Genomic DNA, 23,349 nt, shown 5'->3' with positions numbered 1-23,349 from the left:
AATACACGAATAGTATATAAATAAAATGTGAAAAAATTGCTCAATTTGAAATACAAATACGTATCGAGCACCTCTCCAGATGTAATTTAAAATAATTTCAACCATGTCGATTGGTTACTTCATGATTACTGCGGGTCATACATAATAAATTAAATTAATTCAGTAATCCACGAAATTTACGGTAGAAGATATTTGTCAATTACTTATTCATCGAAATACATAATTTCAGATTATCATCATATCCCAGTATTAGTTATTAAAAGTAGCGTTGCAGCTCATAAATATTACTCGTTACAATTTAATAAAAGGTCGTTAGTTGATAAGCTGGAACGATTTGTAATTAAAAAGTGCACGGAAATTGATAAATTTCTAAATTTCACTCGTCAAGGAAAATGTACCGATGTTCGATAGCAAAGAGAAATAAATGCATTTGTTAATGATATTTTTTATAAATATGAACGTGTGTAGAAATATACACGCAAAAATAACCAAGCTTGTTAAAAATAGCCCGACACGGACGACTTTTGAGAAAAAATATTTTATTTCGTTCAAAATACATTCCTTCTGCAACGATGCAACGATGCAACGATGCACCGATGCAACGATTTGTACGAGTAATGTATCAAACGATTGTCCTATATCCTTCTGTAGAATGTCTTTGAGAGTACTCGTCACAGAGTTTTGTATGTCTGGAATGTTATCGTAACGCTTTCCTTTCATGGTTATTTTAAACTGTGGAAACAAAAAATAATCACACGGTGCTAAATCCAGTGAATATGACGAATGGTGCAATATAGTAATTTGTTTTTGTGCTAAGAAAGCAGTTACAGTCGCCGCCGGTGAGTCGGTGCATTATGGTGCAACAAGACTCAACTGCCAGGTTCACGATATTGAGGACGAACACAGCGAATTCGTTTTAATAAACGTTTCATATGCGATGAATTGGGTCTTTAAATAAACCCATATTATTTTTCAATAATTTTACCGAAGATATTGGCCGACTTCTTATTGCTTCGCGCACTTTTTGAATGTTTTCTTCGGTGATTTCTCTTCTTGGACGACCTGAGCGATTATCGTCGTTAATGTTCTTCTAACTCGCCTCAAATCGCTTATACCACTGGTAAACTTGAGTATGCGATAAACAATTATCGCTGTATACTTTCTGTAACAATCGATGAATTTCAGTAAGCTTTTACCGAGTTTAAAACAAAATTTGATATTGGTCCTTTGCTCAAAGCTAAGTAAAACTTTAACGAAACAGCAACGAAGAATTCGTTTCTCGATGACATAAGTTTTGTATAAATGTTGCCATCACTTTCTTTTATTCTTACATAGTTCGGTTATTTTTGCGACTATAGACGTATTGCACGTTTATACAATTTAACGAAACAGTTTCTAAAAAGTTGGTTGAAATGGAAGTATTATGTTGCGAACTAATTCTTTTATTATTTTTTATCCGAACGTATCGGTAAATGTAATTGTATACACAACAAAAACTTTCATTCGAAATAAATACCGTACGCTTCGATAAATTTCCATGAAAATTATTTTGTATCGAATCGATAAAATGCATGAGTACCTGTTACGTATTGCCTGTACTGTTACAGGTTTACCAGCCAGGAAATGATTAAACGTTCACGTAAATGTAATCCGACAATCCGTCAGTGATAGCTCCGATGAATATTGAGAGAGGGGTAAACATTCGATGTCCAATTATTCACTTTTTGACAGTTTTCTTCGCGAAGAGTGGTTCGGTAGTGCTGTAGAATAACAGAAATATTGTTGTCGCGCTACAAAAGAAGAAGCAAGTTTATAAAATTTGTCTCAATTATCGTACAATACTGGTATTTCCGTTACACATAAATTTGATATTCAAAGATGATCGAAAACAAATCGTAAACGTTTTGAATTTTAGTACGTTCGAATAGTCAATGAACGAACAACTGTTGGACCAACAATCTTCGTTTCCTTCGTTTCGACGAAAAGTCTCCCTTTGTTCGTTATTTCGTTATATTTTTTGTTATTCGTCATTTGGATATTTATGCTTATACAGGAATTATAAGATTTCAACAGGTGGCTGGTCTAGAACTATGAGATTACCAACCACCGATATACTCCGCAACAAAAGCCAACCGCGTGCAATCATTTTCTTGCGCGAGAAGAAAATATATCTACACCGAGAAATTAAATACCGGGTTCAATTCCCTGTGAATTCGATCGACGCTCAATTACGGTGTAATGCGCGCGAAACAGAGAAATAAACATATAGTTGCGCGATGGGTGAAAATCGAAGTTCATTTGTAAAGATTGGGAAGAACTTGGCTCGACGAGCTGATATAACGACGGGAACGTTCGATGGTAAAAGCTTATGAGAATAAATATCGCTCGCTCCGAGAGAAAGATAGAAAAGGGGAGTGAAAAGTTGTTAAAAAGAAATCAGCGAAAGAATGGAAGGAATAGGGAAGAAGCAGTCCGACGTCAAGCTGAAAGTAATGTTCTCTAACGAAAAGGAACTGGCTGACGTTCATCCGCATGAAAGTGCCAGATCGACTCACTGAGAAGGGAAATCTCGAAAGCCGGCAACGAAAGGTGCCACGTACATCAAAAAATAAACCAGCAGGGGAGAAAAGGCATCGCGGGGATGAATATATTCCGATGGGTCGACCAGCACGGGCTTCGTCATAGGATTTGCATAATTTCCAAATCTGCACGGCGCAACGACGATGAAAACTACGCGAACTGACACGACACACGCGCATATAGAAGTGTGGAAATGCGCGTTCGGGGGGGTGTTAGTCCGTGATCGTGTAGAAGATTTTCAGCCCCGTCTGTTCGCCTCTAGGAGAGGGAACGGGTAGACGTCAGTAACGGGAAGATATTGCGGTTTAAACGGCTGGAAAATTGTCCAAACTGCCGTGCCGCATAATTTTGACGCGACTTAACGGCACTTAACTTAACGCTTTGGCCTTTGCTAATGCAGGCGACGTGTTTTACCGGGCATTTCAGAGAAAGGGGAGTCAGGGTGTGTCCTGGTGTGTCAGGGAATTTTATTTGTAATGTAGGTGTCCGCGTCAGTCCCGATTATGCACGTTTCGTTGCGATATTAACGAATTAATTCACATGCTTAGGCAGAGTAATCAACCGTGTCAAACGAACAGTTTTCATTTTGCATAGGGATGTTCTTCTTTCACCCTCCGAGGGCGGCACATCGAATATGTATTAGTTTAGACTCGGAGATCGTCAATGACGGTGAAGGGAAGATGAATCGGTACTTCGAATCATTTATTCGATCGTCGAATGCTTACGATTAATGAAACGTTTTCACGACGAATTGCTACGAGCACGAGTACGGTGCAATTCTCATTGGATCGCGCGACAAGTGGGCTTTTTATTCAAATTTCTATCGAGTCGCGTAATAACTTTCAAGACGGTAAATTACGATGTTGGATGACCAGTGTCGACACTACTAATTCGTAAAATTACTTCGAATTTAATTTCCACGCAACTTGTTAGTTTCGGACAACTTGCGTTCGTCCGCGCAATGATAGCGTATATAGTATTTGAATGCAAAAGTAATCGGTAGCTTCCAACGTTAAACGCAGATCTTTTTACGTATGTTCGATCGACTTGGAGGGTCTACGTACTTTTAGCTTGCCACAATTAAAAGTTACGAAGCCCGTTGTCGTTTTCATTAATCAAGAGAACTCAACCCGAAACACTTTACAAGCTTCTCTGTCTACACTGAACAGTTCGATGAGATGACCGCTTACGTTTCACTGATTGGTAGCTCTGTTGCGTAATACAACTGCGCTTCGCTCGAACAAGTTCACTTGGTACGTTCGTGCAACATTTCGTAGTTACGACAATGTTCCTTTGCGTTTTAATATCCCCTGCTGTAAATTCGAAACGTTCCTTTTTTTTCCGATTCGAAGCGAGAGTCGATCAACAGTGGCAGCAAAATATTCGTACGGTTTTTATTTCGAGGCTCGGTTTTCAATTTTTATTTTCCTTGTGTCCCTTTATAAAGCTCTATATAATAAATTCTTTGGCAGACTTTTCGTGCACGTTGCGCGGAAAACCGATAGAATTCATTGTGCGTTGTTTGATCTCGTGATCTCCGCGTGCCAATCCTATAATTTTATCGGATCCCCGTTTTACGACTATGTGTAACCGTGTGACATGGACGCGAGATTGTTACCCCGGATACGAGATTGACACGTTTTACTGTCTCACGTGCAAGTATAAGCGGTATACGTTTAAGTCGCAACCAGGCATAATCCACTTTTTGATATCTCCTACTGTACCTTTTCGTTTGGTTTTCATCTCGATCACGACGACACGATCAACGAATTCATTTCGATAAAATATTAACGATTTCCTTTCGCGCTCAACGAATCGGCATTACGAATTTATTTTTATTTAACGAAGAATTACAGGTACGCTGACGCACACGCGAATAACAATTCGCGTATATTTTGTTTCGAACGGTTGTGCAGTCGATACAAAGACCGATATATGTGAATATTAATAACAGGAACATACGGTTAATTATTTATTAGGTAATTGTAACGTTTGGATATTCATTTTTCATTTTCTCGCTAAACTGATATATTTTTCTAACCACGTACCTGTTTATGACGTCATATATTTCAACTATTAGCGCTAGTTTCCTGTTCAGAAATTGCTTTCAACTCTCGTACCTTTTATAAATTTCTTTGGTTGTAAACGAAAGTATATGGACATCGTTGATCTTAATATTTTAATATTTGAATTAATTATTCGGATTACAAATATCTCGAACAATTGCAACCTTTGTGCAGGTACAAATTGGTGAATTTTCCGAAGATCTTATCCGTAAAACATTCTCGAAATACTTAAAGAAACAGTGATCGATATTTACGATACGTCGAGCGAATGTGGCAAACGAAGTAAACATTTGTGATTCGATGGAGAGGAACGATGCCGCGTTAACGTCCTTTATTAAAATCAATATTTTCAATTTCCTGTGACTTTGACTAGAAGAAATTTACAGAGGAGGAAATATTTCTCGAAACGAAACCTTGCGCATTGACGAACGAAAGACATTATAGAATAGTAGTAAATGTCGACTGTCAGTCGTTCGAATCGGAAGGAATTTATCCGGTGACTTAACGGGAAGCAGTTCGTCGTAAAGGTATTACTTCGTTGCGTAATAATAATTATTTATCATTTATCGTCGCTATATATTTAATACTCGCTATTGCTTATTGAATCGATGTACCATCGATCGAAGAAAATTGAACCGATGTAGATCGATTCGACGAAAGGTTTCACGGTGAAAACGACTGTGTGCAAGTTGGTCGTAAGTACGTCTTCTTAAATAACTAAAAACGATGAAAGGGTCGTCGGTACGTGAACGTTGTTATTTCTCGGTGGAGCGTAATCTTATTAGCCGTGGCAACGTAATTGTTTCTTCGGTTGCGTGCACTTGCCGAAATCAGCAGGGCTGCCGTGATAAATGAAACGCGGAAGCAGAAATGCAAATCAGTCTTTTTGTAGTCGCTAACGATGTACCGGAGCGCTTAGATATCATCCAGGCTGGCTGGTCGACAGGCGGTCGCGGGTTCTTGGTTCTAACGAAAATTGGCGATAATTGGCCAGAAAATGAACGTTTGTGGCGGATTAAAAGGGGGTATACCGCAAAACACGGCTTTGGCTATGTATGCTTCGCGTTCCTGCGGTATCATAAAACCAGTCCACGGTCTGTAATTTGTAATGAATACGGCTCTAACTAGCCCTCACCCCCGTTCATTGGTTGACAAATCACGCTCCTGCAGCAGAGACGGACGCGTGTATACCTGGTCACGTGACCGTGTGAGAATTTCTGCACCGGACCTTCCTCTATAAAGCGCCTAAATCATGTGACTGAATCGTACGTGATGTCTGTTTATTGAATGTTCGAATGGTATGCGATCGACGCACGATTCCGATCTGATAATTGGATTATTAGTGCTCTAATATTCCGAACGACGCGACGGGGATTTTCTTTGAAACCTATAATTTTTAACGGAATCGTGTCGGCGTAGTGTGCGAAGAATGCGTCGTGCAACCGTAATATCGGGTATAATTGTGTAATATCAGTTTTCGATACCTTAAACGCTCCGGTAATAAGGTGTGTCGAGGTTATTATATTGTACATCCTCGATGGATTTTGTTGGGATTTCGTCAGGATATTCCTTCCTTCGTAATGACGCGATAGGTGGATAGATATATGTGTTTGCACGTACGAACGAACCTCTTATTTGCGCGTCTAAATCATGCGACAGACTTGTCTATTAAGAGGATCCCATTCGCTGGGTACTCGGATCGCACGATGCGTGGTCGTAATCTTGGCCCTGCATTGTTATTACCCTTTGAAAACACGGTGTCACTCGATAGTCACGATATCGTGTGACACGTCACTCTTTCTCTATTAGTCGTGACACGAGATAAGGTTTCATTCGTCCAGGACAAAGATTTCGTCTAAACATCCGTGAGAAAGTTACCATTTTTCCGTGAGCCCGAAATCCCGCGAATAGACAAACATAATACGACGCGTCTGTATCATCGAACGCGTAGTAGCTTTTTATACTTTAACGAACAGTAAGCTTGTCGATGTAAGAAGTAAACGATCAATCTCGAACAAGCTGTGTATATTTATCGTATTAACCTTACGAAACAACTTTGGAAGAAAGATAATTATATCACTTACAAGTATGAAATGAATATTACATTGAAAACATTCGAGAGTCACGATGGGAGAAAAACTTATCATATTAAAATTGAAAATAAATTAGAAGACTTTTTATTAATTTATCGGTAGGAATGATCAAATTACGTACATCGATTCCTTTGTTTTTTGCAATCTGGTAGCTACTAATATCCGATATTGAAAGTACAGAAACTTTAACACAGATAATACTACCATATATACATATATGTATTTCTATATACATATGTTACTCCCGCATAAAATTATATCGACAATCGAATATATTGCAATATTTTCGTTTCGATCAAATGATCCTTGCGTTCGAAAAGATATCTCCAAAGGTATCCGAGATCGTACGAAAGAAATAACGAAATCAAGTACTATCGTTTTCCCACCCTTGGTATCGAAGAATCTCCCATATACGTATCAACGTATACTTGTACGCACGTTTTTACATACTCAAACTCGCTAATTAATTCTGGACAGATTTCACAAACGATACAAGACATTTTGCTGTCAGAGGATACTTCCCTCTATGGCTTTCAATAATACTCCTTTCCGTTCTAAAAATCCCCCTCCGCCAGCATTTGCACCGTAGGTTGGAGCGAGCAAGAAGGTGCAACGAATCTTTTCATCTTTTTCTTCGTCGATGTACGATCGTAGAAAGGGAGGGCTCGAAAACGCGCGCACACCCCACCCCTTCTTCCCGTGCCCCTCTCTAGCTAGAGCCGATATCGCCTATCCACCTATCCCCGTCCAACGTAATCAAAGATTTACAGGAATAAATAGTAAATAGAACCGGGAGAGAAGTACCGGAACCAATTATTACTTTCCCTGCGCGTGTATTTTAACATTATATTACACTCGGATTGATTGCTTATGAAATTTTTTATAGACCCCGTCGAACACTTTGAGACTTCTTTTTCATCGAAGTCTCGTTACCTTTGGAAAACGAAGCTGTACCGGTGGTTCGAGGACCGATTTATTGCATTCGTTCGTTCCGTGGAAACGACAAAGTATATGCGCCGGTAACGCTGTCGATACGAGTTTCACTTACGCTCCAAAAAAAAAAAAAAAAAAAAAGAAACGAAAAAAATACGCAAGGAACAAAGTTCGTAACAGACGCGCGTTATTCCATTCGGATAAGTATTTGTTTACACTTTTGGAAACCGCGAGCGATCGTAGTAAATCGTCCGATTACGTTCCAGGGCGTAGAAAGTCGTAGTTCGATGGAACTGTGCCTAATAAACGTTTCCACTTGAACGGAGAGACGCATGTTCCTTCTGCGAATTTCTAGCAGAGTCTAACCGAGGAAGTAGACCCTCTCGACCATTCTTCCGACGACGTTACGAGAGGAGTAAGAAGAGGAGGGGTCGAAACTCGCGCGCGCACCCTTTCCACTGCCTCTCAACGCTTCCCTTCCTTCCTCCCTCCGGATGGAGCCGATATACCGAACATATAGGTGTCTCGTCACCGTATCACCTATCCACCCTACCCTTTAGGCGGAGGGCGCTCCTGAATAGTGTTGGTGGCTCCCGGAGAGAGACGAAGGAAGGTGGAAGACGCCTGAGCTGTTAGTGGGGTCTTTTGGTTGAATAAGGGGGCGCGCATGCGCCCCTCAGAATCAAGTCAGAGCCACTCCCGATCGCCAATGACCGTCCAACACGATCCTCGAAGTGATCCTACCACCGCTTCAGTCTAACGTCCGCATCCGCACAGTCAACAACCCTTTACCTCGAGCCTCTCTCGGATGCAGTCCGAGGTTACGCGTGTTAGAGTACTCCCTCGAAAAACTTGGACCGATCGTACGTACTTTGAGATTATTCAGTAGGGGTTGATAGAGTTTACTAGCGAGGAATTTGGGACGATGGTCTCTTGACGACGGATAATCCTCGGTTCACGCGTACCGCTCGGTGATAGCTGGGTACGATCATCTGTTGCGGATGAGGCAGGTACAGTTAGAATCACTCTGTCGAAACGCGCGACTCGAGTCGATCGTTCCTTTCGATACTTTTTTTTCTTCGGAAACGCAAATGGTACACAGATTCGAATAGTGTTTATTCCCGTGTTGTGACGTTAGCGATTTTAGTGTAGATAGTTCCGGTAATTCGTTCGCAGAGTATCGGTATTTTTGTTCCGGTTCGATCGATTCGTTCGCGAAAAGTTTCTCGATTCGAAATTAAATGGATTCTTTCAGTCGCGCATTTGCCATCGAGTAACGTTCCGAGAACGCGAAACCATCGGTTTGGAAAAAGTACTTTCAACATTTTACATTCCACCGTTTGAGTGTCGATCGATCGCAATCTCGACGGATCTCTAGAAATCCTCGTGAAGCAAGTATTTCTTCTTTCGAAGTAAGTTCAAGTCGTGTTTCGTTCATCACGGTCGCGAATTGGATTCAAATATACCATCGTTATCGCGTCTCGGAATAGACGGTTCGAAACTCGATGATTGTACATCGTCGCGTCGCAATTTTCTTTATCGACCGATACTCTTGTACAGATTTGCGTTCGGGTTTATTCTATACACTGTCCACGCTACCAGTTTCCACGTATTTCGCGATTTTTCTCGGTTACGGTCGATGTTGTCGTACTTGGCACAGCGATATAGTGGCTCGGTACGCTCGAAATCGATTTTGTTGTCTCATTCATTTTTAATTGAACATTTCCGACAATGGCACCTGCTCCTGTTTCATGCGGGTACGCACATGACACGTCACGTGGGGGCCGCGAGTTGTCGACTCGTACCTCGGTTGCACGTGACACCTCGACTTCCCGATGAACATCACAGAGAAAAGTGGGGTCATCGTGCTTTAAATTGTGAAACGAAGAGGCACTGTGACCTGTTTCGTAATGAGCGTCAACGCGATCGACCGGCCGTGCGGGTAATCGCGACTATTACTCGAGGAACCTGTGGCCGATGCAGTCTGTCCGACTATCGCGGTAAGTCGCTACTGAAATTTCATTATCTTACGTTTTCTACCGGACGAGAACGCTTCCACTTAGCTTTCTGTCCCCCTCGATTCGAAACGTTTAAAAACGTTTAGTTCTCGAAGTGTACGTTCGTATTGCGACGAACGTCGAGCGTTCCAGCGATTCGAACACCGTTTCGAACACTAGAATTATCATACTCGAACGACACTCCGAGAAGTGGCTACGAATCGTTTCGTAATTAAGAAACAATACAGGGTAAGCGTCCAAATGGGAAACAATAGGCTTGAGAAAATGTTTGTAGAGACTTTTAAAAGTTGTCGATCGATCTGGAAAGCGAACGAACCAGAGAAACGTATTTAAACATTTTTAAACCGTGTAAACGCGAGAACCAAGTTCGAGTAGCAACCGTTACGAGTACACTTCTTCGTTGGACAGTTTGGAACTTACTATTAATACCGTTTCAATTGTCGGAAACTCCAACAGTCTAACTAACGCGCTGCACAACTGTTGAACTCTTCGGCCGATTAAACGCGTATAATTCGCGAAGTCGTTGTCCCAATTGTCTCTGGTCCCAGGTATTACATCGAATCGTTTATCCAAAGTATCGAGGATGGAATTGTCGATCGTTGTCCCCGCGCTACAACGCGATACTCGTCGCGTGGAACTTATTCGAAACGGTTATTTAATTCGTGTATAACTTTCCGATCGAAGGGGAAAGTGAATTCTGCAAATCGACGCACGAATTTTAATTGAAATTTGGATCTCCCCTCGCAATCAGAACTCGCGGCTTAAATAACTTTATAATCGCTCCACGGATAAAGCGATGTTTGTGATCGGGAGTTTCAATTTCAAGCTGCTACGTACTTTCGAGACATTCGAAGTGTTCGACGGGATTGATTCATCGGCCTGGATTACTCGTGTCCTCGTATAATTTATCGAGAAACGTTGTCCGCGAGCTGCGTTCAAATTTCGCGAACTTTTCTCGAATACTCGCGTACATTCCGGATTGCTCTAATTGCATCGAAACAGCGAGCTACGCGCGACAACTTTGTCCATCTTCGATACGTTCGCCATCGAGCCGATTCGATGAACAATTTGTACCTTCGTTGGCTACGTTTCGATCAATGCGATCGAAAGTTTCGACGGCCACGGTTTCGAGCACCGATAACTGGCGATTCGTGCCAGAACGATGCACGAACCATGAAAAACGATCGGTCAACGTGTTAAAAGAACGGTGAAACGTTCCCCTGCGACGAATCGTAACGATATTTCGCAAGCTCGGTCACCGTTACTCGTAACGTTCTACTCGTAACGTTACTCGAACCTCTATTTCGAAGAAATATCGTCTACGGTGTCGCGAAACCCCCTGAATATTCATTTCCCTGTAGCGTTTTCGTTGACCCCGAAATCTCCCTTCGTCCCCGCGACGCGTCCTTCTTCGTGCGTCCTCTACCCCGGTTCGTCGAATCGTATTTACGCGCGCGTTTTCAGTCGCGTTTACACGGTAATTTCACAATCTACGGGAACGAGCACGACGTCGAAGACGAGAGTAGCGAAGTCAAGAACTCGGCTCGAAACCCCGACGGGACGTTCCTTCACTTTCCAACGACTTTCAACTACCCCTTACCGTTGAGGAACCGGGGAAACTTCTTCCTTATTCGTTTAATGATCTACCATCTACGCGGTGCCGAACGGAAAGTCGGAAAAGTATGTCGTTTCCGATGTTATATACCATCCGCGAGGGTTTCTTACTCCGTGGCGAGTTTAAAGGCGCTGGCCGAGCTCACCCGAAGTGCTCTTTTCGCAAGAATCTCAAATTCACGTCCTAGCGCTTATAATTGTTTCTCTTTGAATACGTGTTTTCCTTCTTTCCGTGTGGCTTTGCTGTCTCGTTTAAACTTTCATTTATATCTAGTCAACGACCACTGTTTCCTTTTTTAATCCTACTGTTTCTTTCACGTTTATACATTTTAGGGTAGTGGCGATAAAATACGACGAAGTACGAAGTTCGGGATAGATAACAGAGGGTACACGATTTATTTGGTTGTTTTTTATTGAAACGAAAGGTTGATGCATAGTTCAAAGTATTGGGTTGTCCGATAAATAATGTCGTTTTTTATCGTATTTTAAACGATCTGTATGGCATCTCGATGATGTTTTTATAGGAACTTGTTGTATAAACATAAGGAGTACTCCCTGGACAGTCGATAATGTGTATTCGAAGCGGTTAGATCGATATTTTTCATACAAATAAAAAAAATCAAACTTGAGTGTATACGAAAATCATTTTTACCATTGTATGCTGTATAAGTTTTAAAAATGCAGTGCGATTACAGATACGGTTAAGTATATTTCCCGGTGTGTATGGTGAACGATTTGTAAATTTGAGAAAGTGTCGAAAATAGTTTTTAAATTCTGAAATGGTAATTTAACCATTTTTTAACCGATTAAAATTTCAACAACGGTGTAAAATTGCATTGAATGAGTTTTATTAATTCAAAACCTTAGAAATTTTTTGAAAATAGAATCAAAATATTAATTAAAAGATGGAAAAAAGTCGTTGAAAGCGATGTTTGATACATCGACGATTGAAAATAAATCTAAATACTAATTTCTTTCACCGGAAGTCAGCGTCAAAAAATGACATTACTTATGGTATGATCCAATACATCGGTATGCGATCGGTAAGGGAAAAAATTCTTCAATTTTAACGATTTTACGGGGTATAGCGCATTTATTGGCAACAACCGAGCTTACAAAACCATCGTGTCGCAAATGAGTAGAAAAACTGGTTAAAAATAGAAGAAAATTAAATAATCCGATACAATTACTATGTTTTCCGTACGTAATACGAGTATAAATTTCGTTTACACGATACAATGAAATTCGTCGAACCTTGTTTCTTTACAGATGGATCAAAGTATTAAAAATTGATGTTCTCGATAAAACCGTTCTATCATATTTCGTGTTTCTTTCGTTCACTTACGATTCACGTGAGAACGATAAGACGAAACGGAGAAATAAATGAAATAGATAACATTAGTTGCTACAATCGGGCCGATAATATCGAGCTTTGCGTAAGTACTTCCTAAATCTGCAGTGAATCATACAAATTTTAAAGACAGAATTTGTATCATGTGCGTTCGATTTCACTACTATTCTATTCTTAGTACATATTTTATAAACTTTGTTTAATTAAAATATACAGAGTTTATTTAAGGCTCACCTACTTTTTCAGGAATACTTTTCTCTCGGTTGAAATGCATTCCTTGCATTCTGAGTTCACTTCTTTCCATAATTTTTATCATATAATATTTGCTTTCGCTATTGTTTTCTACATCGACGAAACGATACAAGCATCTAAATTATGTTTTTCTCCTTTTATCGAACATGCACTCTTTGTATCGCATTATTTGTTGGAACATTTTCGTTTGAAACATCATACTCCGATTCTAGCAACTCGTAACCGTTCGTTGCTTGCATGATTTTCTACTTTAGAAAATTTCGTTACCGTTGCTCGCGTTTACATATCTTTTTCCTCATCGATGGGCAATCGTTTAACCATTATTGTTATATTTATAACTCTCAATAAACTCGCGATAAAAATAAACCCGTATTTTATGATGTAATACTGAAATGGAGCTGCGGTCCGATTCTAAAAGTTTATAGTTGCACGCTAGCGTGAAGTTGTGACATACATATCTACAATGGTCTACAATGCGATTATAATACTTACAATCGACACGTTGGTTTTTTTTTCCATCGTCGTTTATTAGAAAGAAACGATCGAAAGTAAAATTTTAACCCTCTTCGTACTGTTTGCGTAACGAATCTGTTTTTTTAAATTAGGACCATAACATTTTTAGACAAATTGAAGTACGCGAAGAGTAATGCTAAAACCGTAAAAAGGTCGCAAAGTATGAAAAATAAATATTACGAAACGCAACACGTAAGAAAGTTCAAATTCCATTTCGAGTCGTACAGATTCGAAGAGAACAATAAGTACGTATTTTCAATCAACTACAGATAGTACTTATCTATTGACGTATTTTGAGCCCAGGTGACATCGAGTCGGTTGAAATTAGCAACCATGACAGTTCCATTAAAATACTGGAAGGTAGCGACCAATGATGATTCGATCGTTAGCGTTATTTGGACATATTTACTGTACGAGTATAAACTTGTGACAAACGATGTGCAACCAGTTTGCAAAATACGCACAGCACTAGAGAAGGATATGACAGATAAACCTAGAGGCCAAGAAGAGTTGAAAAGAATTTGTTTCGTGAGATAAGTCGTTCGAGATTAAGCACCTCATAAAGGATGACCGTTTCCCGTTGAAAGTCATCTTTCGAAGACCCTCGTTAAATTGGATTTAAATCTAATATACCACGCCTGTCGAAAATTAAACGAAAGCAATGAAATAATTTCACATTTGCACCGACTGAACGCGTAGAAATCGAGTAAACGGGTTTCGCGTAAACTCCAAAAGAAAAACTAACAATTTATGTAGTTAGACTTCAGTGTCTAATAGTTTGCATATTGCTGGTTTTGCGTTAAGATAACGATCGGAAAATTTTATTTCTTCAATTTGAGGACCAAGAGACGTTGGAATGCAGATTCAAATAATTTTTTCATTTCTAACAGTTGTAAAGTATTGGAGTGATTTAATATACGTAATAGGGACACTATAATTATTGGTTGCGCGAAACAAAAGGACGAGTATGTCCACGTTGTATGTATAACGTGAAATTAATGTTTCGAATAAAAACAATTTGCGAGTGATCGAAAATATTTGGTGAAAATAGTCGATAATGATGTCAGGACATTGGAGAATATGTATAAGAAATCATTAAAAACTTGCATTCTAGTGATTAATACGAAGAAAAATCGAGTAATGCGTTAAAAAAAATATGTGATTGAATTAAAAAAATAAAATTGACCTTCATAGGTATTTTACGCTTTCATCTAAAAGAAATTAATAACATAAAAATATACGAAGTATGATCTCTTTGAAACCGTTTGACTTTTATGTGAAACGTATTTCACTGCAGATAATAATAATGGCGTAAATCGAAATTATAATATCAGGTGAGATATATAGGTATTGTATATAGGGTGAGCATTGACTATCTGAATAACTTGCTCGCTTTTGGCAATAGAAAAAAGTATCGGACAAAAGTTGCTTGGTTTCAAGACGTGCATAATGTGATATCAATAATTTTTTTACATTCGAAATATAGAAAAGATATAAAAGTCAAACTTATTTTTTTTTCTAATAGAACGATGTTCTTTTTATTTACATTCTGATAGTTTCAAAAGGTATACTATGACATTTAATTGAAGAGCATCCAAGGTTACACAAGATCAAGTGTAATGGAAAACAAATTATTTCAAGGCACTCTTCGAATAATTTCGTGTCTTCTCGGTTAGTATACCGTTCTTGTAATCGTTCGAATTTATTATTGCACGTAAAACATTAAACGAATCATAGATAGTATACATACCAATCAGTTCGAATTCGTCTATAGATTAAGATACGTGACTTGCGAAATGCGTTATTGTTGTCTAAATAGTCATTTTGTCTATTGTTGTTTAAATACGAAAACAGAGGAAGTCGATATGATTGTTTCATTTACGGTAAATGTGACTTTGCGTTTACATGTTAAAAAATGTCTCGATCGTGTCCATTTCTAGATGTATAATTAACGAAGTTATCGATTTTACGTTTACAATAGTTCCCTCTGTAAAAGTGAATCTGTAGTGAATTTTACGTTTGCAATAGTTCCCTCTGTAAAAGTGAATATGTCGTGAATTTTACCTTTACAATAGTTCCCTCTGTAAAAGTGAATATGTAGTGAATTTTACCTTTACAATAGTTCCCTCTGTAAAAGTGAATATATAGTCAATTTTACGTTTACAATAGTTCTCTCGATAAAAGTGAATATGTAGTGAATTTTACCTTTACAATAGTTCCCTCTATAAAAGTGAATATGTAGTGAATTTTACCTTTACAATAGTTCCCTCTATAAAAGTGAATATATAGTGAATTTTACGTTTACAATAGTTCTCTCTATAAAAGTGAATCTGTAGTGAATTTTACGTTTGCAATAGTTCCCTCTGTAAAAGTGAATATGTAGTGAATTTTACCTTTACAATAGTTCCCTCTATAAAAGTGAATATATAGTGAATTTTACGTTTACAATAGTTCCCTTTATAAAAGTGAAACAGTTCTACAGAGACGGTGCGTATAACATGAAAATCTTCTCTAGATTAAAAACAATTTGCACGCCATTGAAAATATTATGCGAAAACGTTCGACAACGAAGTTAATACGTCAAAGAATACGCACAGAGTTGATTGCACTAACGATTGTACGTTTACAATGGTTGTCTCTGGAAAATGAAGCGGTTCTCGAGTTCCCGAAATTGGCACGTTCGACATATTTACACCCGGGGAACACCTCTGAATAGTTTTCCTCGAGCAGCGTCTGCGCGATGTCTTCTGAAATAAAAACCTCTTTACAAGGGACATTTCATTTTGTCGCGTGTCATTCGATGCTCGGAGCTATTAGCCGTGCCGGGCGGTTTTAACTTGTAGGGTGAAGGTAGGTTTACCTTTCCTCTCAACGTACCTGATTGTAAACTTAACTTTCTTGAGTGCTTCACTTCCTGAATAGCTCGGGTATCTTCCTTTTCCGCCTTCATTAATGTGCCGTGATATATATATTTTTGTGGTTCGGTCCTTCAGCTAAAATAAAATCCAGAGCGAATTTGTACTTTCGGTAATTAATAACCTCTTTCGATCGAAAATATTGACAATCGTGTGGAATAGAACGCGAAAATTGTACAGAGATCATCGTAGAATCGTGGATCGTTGATACATAATACGAAACTCGGTTTGGGTTACGCGTGGATGGTTTTCACGTGTTAATAACATATATACAACATTTGATTCTTGGTAAACGCTGTGTACTATATACGACGTAAAAATATCTGAATTGTGGATCTTTCGATTATAAAGATTAAAGAAAATCGATAGATATCCTGATGGGAGGGTGGGAAAGTCGCAGGTGTTGCGGCAAGCGAGGTAAGCCTCGATGTAATTTCTGGCACCAGAGATAGAGAGACAGAGAGGGAGGGAAAGCAAAGCAAAAGAGGCAGAGATAAGTGGAGACGGAAAAACGAAAAATTTAAGGCAAACCGCCGAGATAAAATCGAAACAAGTTCCATCCGAAATTAACGCTCGTGTTTTATTAAAGAAGTTTTCCTAGCAATGAGCCGAGTTCCCGGTCCTCGTAAATATTATTTTCTTTTTACAAACGTACGCAAAACACAATTCTGACACATTTACGTGTCAACGCATCCGGCGTGGAATATTTAAGGACCATTTCCCCTAAAAGTACTTTTACATCGCGCAAATAATTAATCCCTCGTTGACATTATCGTTACTATTTAACGAAGCGCTACTTAATCGGCGTTCGGTTGACGTTTATGTAGCCACTTCGTTATTTATCTAGACCGTATCGGGTTAATGCAGGAGACGATAGTAGGTTGGAATGCAGACGAGTGCAGTTTCGTTAAGCGTGTCGGCACAAAGCAACGAAAATATCAAAAGCCCTTCGAACTCACCGGTGTAGATTTAAAGCAATTTCACAGTAGGGAGCAGAAAGCAGCTTTAGCAACGAAGCTCCGCTCGTGGAAGAGTGCGATATTATTTAATGCTCGGTCAATCGTATCGAGCCCGTGTATTATGCACGTGCGTATACACAGGCGCGAATATTTCCTGTCATCGATACCGACTACATTGAATAATTCAGAACCACAGCATGCCGTATACAATTTGCGGGAAACGTCTTCCGTCGACACTATTCGCTATCGCTAATGAAACTTTCGTTGTAACCGGATGTATTAGGTACCAATGCACGCGATCTAATTACGGAAACGATCATCGACGCGCGTTGGTCCTTCGGATGCACGCATTTTTACACAACGAGGAGACGATACTCGTTGTCCAGCGCCAATTATTTTCTACGGCGTTGAAACAATTAGCCGAACGATGAAATAAATTCTACGCATTTTTCTTTACGTTTCTTCCGAGCCGTATGAATTTTCTCGAGGGTAAATAATTAATTTTGACGAAGTAATGCATCGTTGTACGCGATGTGTACGAAAAGAAAACGTTACGTCCACGATCGATGCGATAACTTTAATCGTTGTCGATCAAAAAGTCGAAGAATTCTTTTTACACGTAAATGTGGCTATTGTTTAAATCAAAATAAATGGAAAAACACGAAGACTGAGAAATGATAGAATCTAGAGAATGAAATTGGTTTTTTTATCAAAATTTTGAGCTTCCCGTTGCTGCGAAAAAAATTTTCACAGATATCGAGTTGATTTCTACTCGAGCGAGGGAACAATGTTTCCTTTACATATACTATATGTGTGTCAAATGTCGAGTCAATCGATCTATTGATTCCTGAGGTATTACGTCAACCAGTTTGAAAAATATTGTTCGGAAAAAACCGGTTATCGAATACAGTTTCGGTGAATAATATCAGAATATATATATATAGAGAGAGAGAGTTTAAATTAAAGTCTCGTAATATTGTGAATTTAAAAAATTTAGTCATAATCTTTCCGGAATAATATTTTTAACACCCGAGTATTTAAGAAAATTCTTTTGTACCACTTATTGTTAGCTACGCGGACTCTTTAATATAGTATTATGTACAAAAGGGATGTTTTACGAGTAATATCTTATTTTGTCAACCGACGAGAAAATGTTTTTCTAATTTTATATTCGTATCTAACGGAGATGGTATTGGCTGGACAAGATATGCCTTACGAATTTACTACCATCGATATTTTCCACCGTGGTGTATTTAGAAGCGCGTACGAAGTGTGCGTGAAACGTTGAATAAACATTTCAACGAATTAACAACGGGGATTGCGCCGGAGAATTTACTCGCTTCGTTAAAAAATTAATTGTTGGAGCACGGCAGACGGTGCGCGGCGATGAAACAACAAGCTTCGCGAATAATATGGTCGTTGTAAACGGTAAAAAGCATTTATCATGGAAGCTTTCAAGTGCGACTGATATAATTGTACTAGATAAAATTGGATTCTCTTTAATTAGCTTTTTCGAGTGATTGTATTTATAACTATATTTATCACTGCACCGTACGAGAATTTTTATTTCTGTATAAAGCTGTCTGTAATCGATAATAAGAATTATTTGCAAGTAAATCGCACTTTGCACGTGAAATGAAATTTAATTTGTTATGCAAAACCAATTGCAGCAATAAATCAAAATGGATTTCTTTTTTTCGCTGTTCGATCATTTCGCGAGATCGCTAAAAAACCGTGTGCACAAAATAGTTGGTAATATGAGCAACAATCGATGGGTTGGAAAATCAATTTTTGTTAGATTTTCAATGTTTCGGTATTGTCCGTAAGTTAAAATTATACCTCGAAGAGAATGTGCATTCAAAGTCCAGACGTTGAATGTTTAATACAACTTTATTTTCTAATTACCATGTCACATACACGGTTTGCTAGTACGTTGAGTTTCAACTCATTTTTGTTATTAAATAATTCATTTCTAGTGCCATCGTGCAACATATTCTTCGATCCGTTCATATTTTAATACCAAATTATAAAGTCCTGTGATTGTTATCGTTTTGCGATCACATTTTATGACGTTTAGATTTTCAACCTTTCGCTTGATTTTTTTTTTTTTTGTTTTCGATTAACGGCTACTGATGTTGGCTCGAACGTCGAGCATGGGGATGAAAACGCTTTCCAGTAAAATTAAACATGCACGGCAAATAAACATCTGCGCTGTTGGCTGGACTATTTTCCGTTTTAATTTGCACGTAACTTAATGTCGAGAATCCAGCTGCATTGAGTAATGAGGTACGCATTTTCCATGAAAATAACGATATGCGAGTACAGTTCCCATTTTATTGATCAATTCAAAGCAGGTCGCCATTTTTGACGAACGAACTAATCTCATCGGAAATTGCTACTTTGTGATCTATGTTCGTTGCTCGTTCGCAACGTTCTAATTTTAAATAACATGTTATTAAAATTAGTCTTGGCAAAAAAATGACATGGACAGATCTCGTCGATAAAATCGTAAAAAAATTTAACAAAGAAATATTTACGTGCCTTCGAATCGATAACAAAGAATGTTGTCCGATTGTGTGTAATTCTTTTAAGCGTCAACTTAACGTTTAGTAAATTACAATTCGATCGTAGAACGTTTAGCGAATACATTCACAATGCACCGAGCTTTTCACCCTTTTCTTCTATTTAACATTTACGAAACTGTAACAATTTTCTGTTACGTAAAATTCCAAGGTCACTCGAATCTTTTTGCTCGAATCGTCTCAACGAATGAAAAAATATTGAAGTATATTTTTGGGTTATATGCGCGATAAGGATAAACGCGTTGCTGGTCCTCTTCGAGATGATATTAAAATTTACATAAAAAATTACGTATAGTAAAAAAACGATGGAAAACGACTGGCTATTTCGTATTCTATCGACAGTAGTAATACGACAGTTATTGAATAAATAAAGATTCAAATCCTGGCTACTTTGGATATATTTATTTCATATAGCTACAACTTCAGCTGTTCTTCGACGTAGTTTTTCTCAAAGATGAAACACCTGTTTCGCTCATTTTTCAGCTGTCTTATTCCCGCAGCAGAATGTATTGTTCGTTGCTTAAGATTTCAGACACGCACCGGTCATTTCGACTGATAAACATCTGACGAGCTCGTTCTATTTTCATTAAACCTGCTCAACAATCCCATACTGAACGATTACATTCAATAATAATTATTGATAATAATTTCCTTCCAATGTGTGTTTTTGTAATAGAAAAAAAAAGAACTACGAAGCGAAAACGTTGACGAATTTTTAAAGTAGAATTACAAGATTCTGTTAGATGCAAGTAGGTCTTTTCAAGAGTTCTTTCGATCAATGTATCGAACAAGCATGCAGTTGTGACAGATATGAAATTTCCAGACGAAATATCTTCTTCTCCATTACCTTAAGCTGGTTATTCCAGCAGATTGTGAAATAAAGCATGGTTCTGTCTCTTCTTTGAAAATGGTAATATTCTTTCCTGTATTTCTATCTCTTCTTGTCCAGTGGTCCTCTTCTCTCGCTCTGTATATGTTCACGTTACGAGTAAGAACAACACGCGCCACTCAGAGAAGCTCTTGTAACATCGTGTTTCCTGTGTAGTTGAGTACGTACACGCGGGTACACCTCGTGTACACCGAGTATATCGATCCCGAGGGAATATACGGTGCGCGCATATGTATTTATCACTTTAACAATTAGTTTAATTGTTTGTACAACTGGGTAACTCTCGTTCACAGAGAACACCGTTCGAGCCTGCGTCGCTATAGCGTGACAAAATGGGGATGAAAACTCCACTAACACGTGTACGAAGTTTATTAATCTCCTCGAGGTACGAACGTACCGTGTAATGGCTCCTTGAACGCACAGCGACGAGATTTTCATACCCACGGCTATACTTTTATCATTCTAACGGTATTCCAATTTTCGAGAAACAAATTAAAATAATATACGCTCGAGAAGTTTCGTCGTTCGATAAGAAACGAAGCTGTTAGGTTCGTTTTAATTTTCTAAAAATTGTACTGCTTTTTCATGAACATGTGTGACGTTTCGTGTAGATCCCTCGACTTGTATATTTACAGTTGTTCGAAGTTGAAGTGTCATAGTATCTTTTTTACAATAGAAAAAACGATGAAACTTGTTGCACAGTACTGGGTTGTTCAATAAGTTTTGTCATTCGATAAAAAACGGAGTTGTTAGGTTTGTCGTTTTACTTTTGTAAAAATGGTACTACTTTTTGATGAATACGTGTAAAGTTTCGTGTAGATCTCTCTACTCGTTTGTATATTTACAGTTGTTCGAAGTTGAAGTCGTAGTATATTTTTACAATGAAAGAAACGACAAAATTTATCGAACAATCTAGTATATCGTCAGTCACGTTCACGGTAAATTTTGAGCTACATCGTTTTCCCGCGATTTTATTCTAAAAGCACGATGTTTCGAAGCGCCAAGACACAAAAATAACTGACGTCGCGAAACTTTCGCATAATTCCCAATTTTTCAATACCGTCCGTGGTTGGCGCGTATATTTCGTACCATTTCCAGGAAACCTGCAGTTAAACATTGAGACAGGTGTGAGAGGTAAATCCAATAAATCGATTCTTCCTCGTAACCAGTTAAATCGTATTTTTTGGGCGCAGCTTGTTTTCACGGTTCGCACACGACACCACACTTCTAACAATACGATATCGTGCCAAGAGAGGTAACTGATAACAGTGAATCCGGCCAAACAAAAATTTCCCTAAAAAAGTTGCTTGTTGAAACAAAATGTTCGGCTTGTTCTCGCTTGAAAAATATTTCTTTACACCGGGTTGGTGTAACACGTACGAACTTTTTTACCGTTCGGCTTCTATATTTTCCATCGTTAATACGTTCTTTCTCGATTTGTAATCAGTCGCTTCACGCGCGCAATAAAACATCGAAATGCTTCCAGAGACGGAATAAAATATTTTTTGTATATTGTTTTGTGAAACTCGGTACGATTACAACCTTCGGACCAACAAGAAACGTCCGCGAAGTAACATTTTCTAGGTTTTCAGAGATACCAGAAACAAGAGTTCTTTTTTTCCTGTTAATTAAGTTTAAGATGTGAAACTACTCTCGAAACATTTAGTCTTCTGATGCTGACTTCGAAACTATCGCGTGCAAAGAAACTTTTTCAATAAATCGATGTAAAAGAAATTTCTAGCATTACTTATTTTTAATTCTCCATGTGTATATCGATACGAAACAAAGGTACTTGCAATACTGTAAATTCGAGATAAAAATAACTCGATATATCACATTACCAAGAATCTTGGAAACATATGCGATAAATGTAATTCTTTCACTTTTTTTACGTGTCATTCTACGCCGAAAACTACACAGAATTTATTCAAAGGAACTTCAATCATTTTCATGACAGCATTGGAGGAAGGATGTTGGGACGGGGGAGAAACTTTGGAGTATAATTTCAACCCTAACTACCGTAACTAATGGAAAACATACGTATCATTTATTTGTCACCGTTCTGGGAGTCTGTTTTTCATTTAAATCGAAGGAGAGGGGCTCACTATCGCGGATGTAAGTTCATCGATTACGCGGGTACTTTGGCACGGATAACTGCATTTTTCGTGGCAATTACATTCCTTATTATTTCACTCAGCCTGTATTCAAAGGGAGGTCGAATGTTTTTACGCACACCCTCTAACAAAGTTATATCGGGAACAAGTTGAGCTTCTTTAACGAGTTCGTTCTAGGAACGAATTATTAGGTGTTATCCCCTTGATAGAATTTAAGTAACGAGATTAAAACTAAAGAGCCTTTCCTGCAAGGAATTTTGTCTCTTGCCAGTCGACGACGTATTAAAATACGACGGCCTTGGCGACGGGGTGGGGGAAGGTTCTTATTATCATCTGAGCGATTATCCGAAAAAGCGGCGCGCGAAAGTGGAAAGGAATAATAATATTTACATTAATTTAGGCGATGAAACATTTTCAATTAGTCCAGCGGGAACGTTTTCATCGTGCAACGTTTGCCTATGTTTGTCTTT

General features: G+C 38.5%; 1 protein-coding gene and 1 long non-coding RNA gene across 2 annotated transcripts in view; both read left to right on the top strand.

The window, feature by feature from the left end:
* Positions 1 to 23,349, top strand: part of LOC143149887 (1-phosphatidylinositol 4,5-bisphosphate phosphodiesterase epsilon-1) — a 577,853-nt gene that overhangs the window by 401,305 nt on the left and 153,199 nt on the right. The gene's annotated exons all lie outside the window — the stretch shown is intronic.
* The window catches only part of LOC143150669 (uncharacterized), a 70,126-nt gene that overhangs the window by 20,898 nt on the left and 25,879 nt on the right, over positions 1 to 23,349 (top strand). The gene's annotated exons all lie outside the window — the stretch shown is intronic.

This window comes from Ptiloglossa arizonensis, chromosome 8 (assembly GCF_051014685.1).
Source record: "Ptiloglossa arizonensis isolate GNS036 chromosome 8, iyPtiAriz1_principal, whole genome shotgun sequence".
NCBI classification, from domain to species: Eukaryota; Metazoa; Arthropoda; class Insecta; order Hymenoptera; family Colletidae; genus Ptiloglossa; species Ptiloglossa arizonensis.
This window is presented reverse-complemented; position numbering and strand designations above follow the sequence as displayed.